Source organism: Macrosteles quadrilineatus, unplaced genomic scaffold (genome assembly GCF_028750875.1).
Source record: "Macrosteles quadrilineatus isolate MER2022 unplaced genomic scaffold, UCM_ALF_1.0 Scaffold_8__2_contigs__length_117827958, whole genome shotgun sequence".
Taxonomy (NCBI): Eukaryota; Metazoa; Arthropoda; class Insecta; order Hemiptera; family Cicadellidae; genus Macrosteles; species Macrosteles quadrilineatus.
In genome coordinates, this window is record NW_026542601.1 from 6,347,357 (window position 1) to 6,357,257 (window position 9,901).

The window sequence follows — 9,901 nt, forward strand, 5'->3', positions numbered from 1 at the left end:
TATAAACTATAAATTCGTTACAGCCGCGCGACTGAACTGCTCACAGGGCAGTCCAGTCGCGCGGCTGTAGACGCTCGATAGGAAACGGTTGCATTAACTTTGCATTAAAGCAGTCAATTTTTTCAGCCCCATAACAGTCGCAGGATAGGAAATGGATCATACGTCAAATGAAGGCCTATAAAATATACCAGCTTGAACTTATGTTTCTTTTTTATTTAAAAAAGTTTCTAAGATAACTTTTAAAAATGAAACAATCACATCCCCCAGGTAATGAAGGGGTACTCGTGAATATGAGTCATATTCATGGTGATGATGTATGAGATTCATTATGTCATATTAAATGACCCCTAAATTTTTCTACATCATAGGCATGTGTAGTAATGCTAAATGATAAACTTTTAAAGATACAGTGAAGTGAGGGAAATAATTAAAAAAATTATTTAAATCAACAAGATTTTATTGGGATTAGTTACATAAACAGTAGAGTGCCATTGTCATATTCAAAATTGTGAATTGAGTATTGAGTAGTCTATAAATCAATTTCATCTTTTGGGAGTAGGGTAGGCCTCAATAACAAATAATAAGTGACTAGTTTATGTTTTATTGGCAGATCTACGAAGCAAAACAAATCACTGGTATCATTGAACTCATAAGTTTTGTTAGTTTTAACAAATAGCCAAAGTCAAAGTTAAATGCATTAATAATAGTCAAACTTAGGTGCTACAATTGACAAGTGCACCTTATGAGAAATTTTTCATGCTCTTGAGCTCAAATTTTAGGTCAAGGATTGATGAATAACCAAGATTGATTAAAATATGTTAAGAAAAGCATCATTGTTATCACATTTGGTACCTACTGCTGTACCATAGTGAATAATTTTAACTCATTGTATTTCAGGCTGTTCACTCGAATCAAACGAATACATTTCAATGTATAATAATCTTCTTACATGGAGCATAGAATTTAAAACTCAATTATTATTCCAAGTACAGCAAATTACAACTATTGTGGTATAACTTCTCTCCCAAAATCTACAACTTCAAACACAATTAGGAAACAAATGATTTGCAATGTGATGCTGATTATCAGTCTTTTTTCCCCTTTTCTTCTAAATATTTTAGAAGTTTGTTCCAAAGTGTTGTTGGATCATCTACTCGTTGAATCTGAAACCCAAGTTTTTAACTGTTATTAGTTTCCCATGTTATCGTTATCAGTTTTAACAGGGTTCCCAAACACACTTAAAAAAGAATATGTCAGAGTTGTTCACAAAGTTTTAGAGTAAATTTATATTTTTGATTGATAAGGTTCAAAATGAAAAATTTCACTGCCGTAAAAACTAGTAGAAAAAGTCACAAAGTACAGTATTGTGAATTGAAAATTTTTTGATATCATTCAGATTCAAATTCACTTTATTCAATATACTTATTGTTTTGTACATGAATAGCATCAAGACTAAAACTTAATAAATATGAATATGCACTACCCATGAGTGCAATATCAAAAGTTTTGAGGGACCTGTAAAGTAAGGTAAGTACTGGAAAGAAAAATAAGTTTACCTACGACCGTTTTTTAAAGTAGCCGTTTCAGTTCAGTTCTCAGAATTGAACAAATTTTCCTAACAGCATTGTTTACTTTCATAACAGCATAGTTTTACTCATAACAACACGGGTAACGGACCAATGAGGTTCAAGGATTGTGTAAGAAGAAGTAAAATTGTAATGATTCAAACTTCAACTAATAAGCTGTTCAGGCCAATTTAATTGTTGAGTGGTGCAATTAGTATAGCGCCTCGTTTTCCTCGTCACAAACAGATGAGAACCTCTTTAGAGAATGAGTGGGGGGCGTGACGTCACTCTTCTCTTGAGGGAACACCATTACCGTAACGAGACAATTTGATTCCAGCGGCGTTCGTGGCGTAGTTGATAGCGTCTCGGACTGGTGTTCTGGAGTTCTCCAGTTCGAATACCGCCGGGGACACTAACTGATTTTGCTCAGAATGTGAGTACTTCTTAACTGTACATCTTTTGTTAGAATTTGAGACATTTATAATTTTATTTATGAACAGAACTATTTCTTTTAAATAGTAAAACTTCATTCAATTTTTATCTTATATCTGTTTTATATTATCAGCAAGTTTGTTTGGTTAGGTTAGGTTATAATAGTTAAAATTTGTAACAAAAAATTGTAAAATTAATTTTATAATTAAAAAGTAATAATTAAAAAAATAAAATAAAATAAATTTAAAGTTTTACCTAAATCGACGTGAGGGGCTCTCCCACAATCCTCCACTCCTTCGCAGAAAAGGTTCTCATCAGTTTCGGACGAGGAAAATGAGACGCTAGTGTGCAATTAGTGTTTGGTACAATGTTCCGTTGCATGACTGTCAGTGGCAATCAGAGGTTATAAACGAAAATATAAAATATAACCTTTCTTAGAAGTTATGAGTAGCGATTTTTACTAATTAAAACACTGTTGTAGGTAAAGTAGTGTACACAACTCGCGTAAATAGTGTTAACGATCCACTCAAAGAAGTTTTTAAGGCACTCGCCAAGGCTCGTACATTAGGTTTTCTACTCGTGTCGTTAACATTATCTCGACACAATCGCGTAAACTACTATAGGCCTAATTAAATTTTATGTACATAATGTAGCCTACAGAGACTCTATCCCTTATTTTAGTTTTCACAGTTAAAATAAAATTAAAAATTAAACGGTTATCAGGGTTTAGTGGGTACCCTTACAGGAATTTACAAAACAACTGATTGTAATATAAAGTTTGGAGTTTTCAATGGCTCAATGGTTTTCAATGGTATTGGTTACACAATCTAAAGAAAATGATTGTGTCAAACTGCTACATTTTATAAAAGCTGTATGATTTTTAGTTTTAATAAAATACACTCATAGTCATAGAACAGGTAATTAGAATTACAGTAGACTCCATCTTAACCGGGCTACACTCGGCGGAAATTATATCCATTTAACCGGACAATTCTTATCAGCGCATTGGTTTAACTGGACTAGATCGGCAATGTAGGCGTTACTGAAACGACTGGGGATCGTTGTTAAGATTTTAGAACAGTGAACATGTGTCTAAATACAATGCTCTCCTAAAATTAGGTCAAATCCTGTATAAAGTACGCATTTAAAAGGTCAGTTTTAACGAGTTTGTAGGAGCGTTGGTTTAACTGGAAAAACCGTTATCCGGACTGGCCTCAGTCCCGAGAATTCCGGATAAGAGTGAGTCTATTGTACGATTTTTCTAAATTCTTCATTTTATTGATACAGTATCTAGTTTTTCTTTTTTCCTAGTTTAAACAAATACCGGTAAACTTTGTTTGGCTCATCCTCTCCTGAGTTTGTCAAGTGTAAGAAGTACAAAAACATCTCTTTTAAGGCTCCCTCAAAACCATCAGTTCTAAAATGCAGATGAGTAATAAACTAATTTACCTCATAATTCTGTGCCGCGTAAACGCCTGAGTAGAAGCCAATGCCAAATGTAACCTGCAAAAGTATTAGAATTACATTAAACATTTTCAGATTGAAATATAACATTGAATTTTAAAGATTTATCTAAACTTTATTACTGAGCAGGAAAGCTGGTTGTGATATCAGTTGATTGTGCAAATAGCTCATAGCTGTACGTAGGCCTAGGCCCTATATAATTGGGTATGGACACGATCTTATTATTTGTTTTTTTTTTACTTCCCCCCCCCCCTTACATAGTTTAAGGAGGGAGTATTATTTTCATCAAAAGTTTTAAGTTGGGCGTTAGCCCTGAAACTATAGTAATCATAAAAAGATGATTTGGATTGAAGACGTAAATAAGGTATTTAACCTATTATCATTATTACTCTTTATCAATCCAGGAGGCAAAACAAATTCTAACAGTACAGTAGACTCCCTCTCATCCGGACACCTTTTAACCGGACATTGGTTTAACCGGACTACAGTCGACGGAAATGACATCTCTTTAACCGGACTAGATCGGCAGGAAGTGGGTGGTACTGTAACGACTGTTCTCGTGGGAAAGATTTGAGACCAGTGATCACATGTCATCATACAATGCTCTCCTAAATTTAAGTCGAATATCACCGTAAACGGTCCATTTTAATGAGTTTTTGGGGATGTCGGCTTAACCGGAAAAACCGTTATCCGGACTGGCCTCGGTCCCAAGGAGTCCGGATAAGAGGGAGTCTACTGTAACATTCTTTTACAAACAAAAGCTAGGTTAGGATAATTCTTTAAAGCATAGCAATAAAATTCAAGCGCACATCTTATTTTTAGCATTGAACATCGTTGACTCTATAGAGGTATATTTTTTATGTTGAGCAATCAATGTTATTTAAATGGGTTTCATTACTTCACCTACAGTAGTGAGTTTTTGAAAATTTACTTCACTCGTGAAGTAAAGAAGTTGTATACATCACGCTTGGGATTGGGAAGTTTAACAAGGCGGGTTAGGTAAAAGAGGTTTTCACAGTATGAATGCCTGTGTGCGTTTGTGGATGTGTACAGAGCAACGATCACATAAGACCAATAGATGGAGCATGTTGGCCGCTACGTGAAGCCAGTATTTTTCACTAATCTACAACAAGATGGCGGCTGCCGGCTGTGATGAGCCCTAGTAGCACGCGCAGCTAATTAAATGTTAGTTGATAGCAATGGTATCCATGACAATACGCCTTTGTTGTACAAATATTTGTGTTACTAACACAATGACCTTCAAAATACGCTTTTGATTTCTTTTCTAGCGTTTACCGTTTCTTAGAAAAAGTTAGTTTACATAATTAACAACAAAAACTTTTTGGGCGAAAGGAAAATTCTGAAAAGCTACAAATCTGTTTATAATATATGTATCTACATCGTATTAAAGTTTGATAAAGTTCTGATGTTTGGTTTACAATCTACGAATTTTCAAAGTGACAAGATAATTTCTGAAACTCTTTATACAACTCTCCTTTATATTCTGACTGTCATATTCATTTTTATGAAAGAGCTAAAAAATATTAATTTTTAGATGAATACAAAGAATAAAACGAAGAAAAGTTATATGTAATCCGTGTATTTTTAATTAGTTTAGTAACTTTTCTGTATAGCTCTAAATTTGAGTATCTAAACTGTATTACAAGTGACGTTGTAGGCAGAATCTGCCCGCATGACGCCACGCGGCGCGGCGGGTAGCCCCTATATTACAATTTAAATTACAACCAAACCACGCCAGCTAAAAACTTTAAAAAATATGATCCAAAAGGTTCAACTCTTTAGCTACAAAATCCACCGTTTTTTAACTTACCTGACCAAAAATTAAAAAAAGTAGCAGCCGACGAACTTTTTCATGTCATATTTTAAAACTCATTTAAAAGTACCGACTTTATTTGAATATTTAAAATAGAAAATACTAACTTTTAAGCTTTTAATTAAAACCAATAGTGTCATAGACTTATTGACTTCACTCATACGAAGTTTCAACCATATAACTTAAGTCTAAGTAGGCTAAATGTTGAGTTATTTTGAAGCGGAACATTTGAGTTTTGGTGCCGTTTTCATCGACATCTAGCGCTTCTATCCTACAATAAGATGGCGGATCTGGCTTCACCTGCTGTTAGTTAGATAGGCGTGCTCCATCTATTGGTCTTATGTGATCGTTGGTACAAAGCTACAGATTACACCTGTGGTCCAAAATGGATGTAATTTGGCATGTGGGTACTACTGACCCATGGTACCTCCAGGCGTTCTTTCCATAAAAAAAAATGTAATTTGTAACTAGAGGACCAATGCTGCTTCGCAGCGTTAAAATAAATATAATGTCAGAGAAATAATCAAATTTATGATTTTTGATTATGTATTAGGTACAGTATCTTGAGCTTTAACTGATTCAAACTATCAATAGCTCAAATTAAAGCCTATAACTTACTGATTATTTTGAATCTAAAAATATAAAAAAAAAAACATGTATTTATTTTATTTTGAAAACTGTAACTTACAGTGATCAAATTCATCAGTTCTTTTTCGTGCACTATTATCCCTAGCTGTTTGAAAACCAAATATAATATACCTAGGCTTCTTCAAACTTGAAGATGTCTTTACTGACCATGTATGTCTTGTAGTATTGGGATATGATGGAAGTTCATGCAACTCTAAACTTCTAAATGCAATTTGCAAATTTTTATTTTGCAATAACATCTTTTGTAATTGTAACTTCTCCCCATCTGATGGTGTCACATGTGGCATCACCCATTGAATTGAGTTAAGTGTAATTTTTTTACACAATACTGGAACTAGGCCTATTGATTTGTAATCGTAGAAAACCCTTATGAAAAATAATTTTTATGTTGGTTGTTAAACCAAATCCCACATAATTATGGGAACACTGTTAGAGAGTTAACTAGAATCTTGTCTTGGTCAAGACTGGAACAAAAAAACTGTAATAATAAACTTAAGTTAGTGAAAAAAATAATCTAGACATTTTTGTTCATCTGTTGTGGAAAAATAAAAATGGGTAGCTTGGTTTGAATCACCAAACTAAATAATCCTCTGTTTAAATGAATGAGGTTGATGTCCTGATAAGATTTTTTTGAGTGTGAGCACTACTTACTGCTGACTTAACCCCCCTTAACTTACCCCCCAGGTACATGATATTGATACTGTCGTGTCCAATAAAGTGTCCTCTATCTGGTAACACTCTCGGTAATAACCTACGCGGCCGTATTTTTCCGTAAAATGGGCAGCAATAGATTTTTTCGGGGGCGAGCACTAACTTACTTATTGCTGACTTAACCCTAGCAGTGGCCAATGTTAGAAGTGGGGAATGGCCAACCCATTTTGGCGATTTTGCAGACCTTTTTTTAAAAATCTGTCAAAATTACAAATATGGACTCAACCTATCAATGTTTGTATTCATTTTATTCAGAAAAAGCAGGAGAATCTGAATATATAAATAAAAATTGAATCTGAGTTGGTAACTTTTTTGAAAAATAAAAAAATCATAAAAGATTCAAAAATTCTGATTTAAATTTCAAAAGTAAAGTCTTGTTATTACTACCGGTACAGTATAATTTTCAGACCAAAACCATTATATACATTTTGTAGTAAATTCAATTCCCTACATAGAAATGTATAACACATGGAGGAAATATTTTTTTTACAAATGTTATGTAAGAAAATGAAGAAAATTAAAATTTTGTCGCATAAGACGAATAATTAGTAACTCGGAGATAACTCATGTAAGGTAATTAGTGATAATAATATAGTAGGCCTACACATATTCTTGTAGGTTATAAACTAAGGAATACAAATATGTCACATTGTAGGCAGTAAAAAAATTTTGATTGCCCGTTTATGATACAAAAAACTAAAAATTTACAGTTTACATAGAAAAAAATTCAAAGACATTTTTGTAAAAAATTTTTGTACAGATTTTTGTAGGCCAAACATATTATAAAAATGTTATAGTACATTCAATTCTCTTTATAGAAATGTATAACACATGGGGAAAATATTTTTATTTACATGTGTTATGTAAGAAAATATGAAAAATCGCAAGGTTTGTCACGTAAGACGAATAATTAGTAACTCGGAGATAGCTCATGTAAGGTAATTAGTGATAGTAATATAGTACACATATTCTTGTAAGTTATAAACTAAGGAATACAAATATGTCACATTGTAGGCAGTAAAACATTTTTGATTACCCGTTTATGATACAAAAAAACTAAAGATTTGCCGTTTATGTAAAAAGAAATTCAGATATTAGACTTTCCAGTAGGCTTATATTCAAGCATAAAGACTGTTAGTCCTAAAACACAAAAACATTACTAACAAAAAATACTACATAACTACAAAATCCGAAATTAGAATGATTTCCAAGATATTCGCCGAACAATATTTACTTTCAAAACGTAAGTCAGCTGATCCGCACAAAACAAACAGAGTACTGTAACTTGGTCAGATGGCAATTTTCTTTTGTTGCTGACAGAACACAGAAATTATACAGTGATCAGGGCTGCCATTTCTCAACACTAAATTATTCTACGTTTCCTACTCTACAAAAGGATATTATATTTGAATAGTTATAAATATTCCATTATATATATATTTCGACTTTAGAAATGGTCCTGGCGGGACCATTGGCCATTTGTTAATTTTTGTAAAATTACGTGTTTTCTAAAAATCATATGTTCTTTGCTATCAATGTATTGATAAAATAAACTATGCCAAAATATTCAGCAACTCTACTGCTATCTAGTGGTATAACTCGCATCCAGATAGGGAAAAAACTAACCTCGCTATGATTTTCTAAACTTTATGTGTTTAGCGGTTACGCAACACTACAAGTGGAAGTAGATTCGCGCGGAAATTTTCATTCAAATTTAAATTGCAATTACGTTCACATATTGACGCTAGAAGGTTCGTTTATATAATAAAATGAAAGTTTAGAATGTCATCTTTCGAATGGTATATGAATTATCCACTTTAAAGATAATTATCAATTAGTTTTTAGCGTTAAAAAATGTTTGGACATAAATGGTCCCGGCGGGACCATGGCCATTCTAAGGGTGCACGGTGAAATGGTCCCGCTGGGACCATTGGCCACTGCTAGGGTTAACCCCCCTTAACTTACCCCTCAAGTTTACATGATATTGATACTGTCGTGTCCATTAATGTGTCCTCTTTCCAGCAAAAAAAAAGACCAGCAATGGATTTTATCGGGCGCGCGCACTACTTATTTCTGGAGTTATTGCCAGGTTAACACAAGTCCATCAGCAAGTTTGGTTGGTTAGGTTAGGTTATGATGCCTAGTTTAATTTTAGGGCTATAATAGATAGCCTATATTTTAAAAAAAAATTGATTATTAATCAATATTTTCAATTCGATAGTTTCAATCAATATTAGCACAGCCCAGTTAAGAAACTGGGTAATTATTTAGATGAGGGTGACCAAGCGTCCTGTACCCCAAACAAATATGTGGGCCAAAACTTACCAATGTTTTTATCATTTTGTAGGTGAACTTCGATATTTCTAGGTAGGCCTAGGCTTATCCTATCCTAATGTGTGGATATCCTAACTCTTCAACAATGCAAAAAATGACTCATAGTAATTACGGTACTGTGAATTAATTGAAAATACACTAGGGCCGAGGGCCTACAACAATAATAACCAATTTTTCACAAATCAAGAAACTAGGCTTAGGCTAAGAGAAAGAATGAATTATTTCACTTCAAATCAATCAATCCTAAACCTAACCTGTAAAAATATGAAATGAATAGAATCACAGAAAACATAGAATGGACCAAAACCTCTACCACTACCACACTCACCAGTGTTGCCAATCCAATATGGCCCAATTACCCCCTCCAGAGCAAAGAATTACCCGCTTTTTCTCAAAATTACCCTCAACAAAACAAAAATTCCCTTTTGACACTCTTGCCTGTCTCTAAAAGTAACGAATACAAACCCTGATAAATTAGTTTTGAGTAATCCCACAAATTAAGATGTAAAGAACTAAATATGGGACTTGAGACTTGTAATTAACCTTCATAATGAAATTTTCAATCTTATGACCTTAAAAAAATAATTACATAAGTTACTTAGGCCTACAATGATTTGGTTTTTTTTATGATAGCCTATGTGATATAATTATTTAGTAATGAGTAAGTACTGTTAAAAATGTAATTTTTTATTATTAATAGGGAGAAAATATAGTTATTATAACCAATAAATATTATTATTCCCCTGTTTTATATTTTTCATCCTCTTTAGAAGTAGACTAGAGACTAGACTAGTACGGTATTTTCCTTCCACCATGGTTTCAGGCATTAAATTAAGGCCAGGCTTCAAAAGTTTTTCCACCCCAATCCCAATCCAAAAGAAAAGACTACAAACAACCGTACTGACTGAAACTG

General features: G+C 33.3%; 1 long non-coding RNA gene across 1 annotated transcript; it reads right to left on the minus strand.

Annotated features, from left to right (window-relative positions):
• Positions 1 to 436: 436 nt before the first annotated feature.
• On the minus strand, positions 437 to 9,295 carry LOC129001175 (uncharacterized). The gene is made up of 3 exons (XR_008491389.1): positions 8,980 to 9,295; positions 3,447 to 3,500; positions 437 to 1,163 (listed from the first exon to the last, which is right to left on the minus strand). It is a non-coding gene; the product is annotated as an uncharacterized LOC129001175 (long non-coding RNA).
• Positions 9,296 to 9,901: the final 606 nt, after the last annotated feature.